Source organism: Penaeus monodon, chromosome 23, assembly GCF_015228065.2.
Source record: "Penaeus monodon isolate SGIC_2016 chromosome 23, NSTDA_Pmon_1, whole genome shotgun sequence".
In the NCBI taxonomy this organism is placed as follows: Eukaryota; Metazoa; Arthropoda; class Malacostraca; order Decapoda; family Penaeidae; genus Penaeus; species Penaeus monodon.
In genome coordinates this window covers 38,530,119-38,530,822 of record NC_051408.1, presented here as the reverse complement: position 1 = coordinate 38,530,822, position 704 = coordinate 38,530,119, and the positions used below count along the sequence as shown (strand labels likewise).

Genomic DNA, 704 nt, shown 5'->3' with positions numbered 1-704 from the left:
AGAAAACTAACGAACGTAAATCTATAGATATAATCATTAAACAAAATCAATCATATACGATATTAGATACTTGCATCCTCTTCGCAAATTTTATCATTCTTATCACTGTCTATTGCCTTTAGCATGTTCTTCGAGTGAGTTGCCAAAGGTAGATTAAAACACATTGCCAACCAAGGTGCATGAGCCGTGTCAGACTAAACCGTGGCGGTCATTTTTATAACGTGTTAGCTTGGCATTCATTTCCATAAGATGGCTTTTGTATGTTAGTTTGCATTCTCGACTCTGGATAGTAAATGCCAGGATGAATGATTAAAGAGAGGATAAATTAATGGAAGGATAAATGGATAAAAAGAGGATAAAACTCCATTTCATTTTTAGTTTCAAGAGGATAAATGTGAGGATACTTGTCTTGTATGTATCTTACACATAATAACGGCATATCTTTCTTGTTTACCCTTTAGGCAATGAAGAACACATGGACATCTAAACCAGTGTCCTGGAAATCCTCTTTTCCAGGCAGGATCAACATTTCTTTTTAGTCTCAATAAAAGAAATTGTGATTATGGTTTCCTTAATTTATTCCCAATGCTTCACAGTTTTCCAATGCGATCCAGAATCACAATAATAATCACCGATGCAAGTAAAGGTGTATGCATACTGACTTGTATATGAAAAAGAAAGAAAAGAAAATATTTATATATATA

At 33.5% G+C, this 704-nt stretch overlaps 1 long non-coding RNA gene across 1 annotated transcript in view; it reads left to right on the top strand.

Annotated features, from left to right (window-relative positions):
- The window catches only part of LOC119588019, a 1,358-nt gene extending 795 nt beyond the window's left edge, over positions 1–563 (top strand). Inside the window, exon 3 of the long non-coding RNA XR_005230049.1 lies at positions 462–563. This is a non-coding gene — a long non-coding RNA (uncharacterized LOC119588019). The remainder of the gene's footprint in view (positions 1–461) is intronic.
- The last annotated feature ends 141 nt before the right edge of the window (positions 564–704 follow it).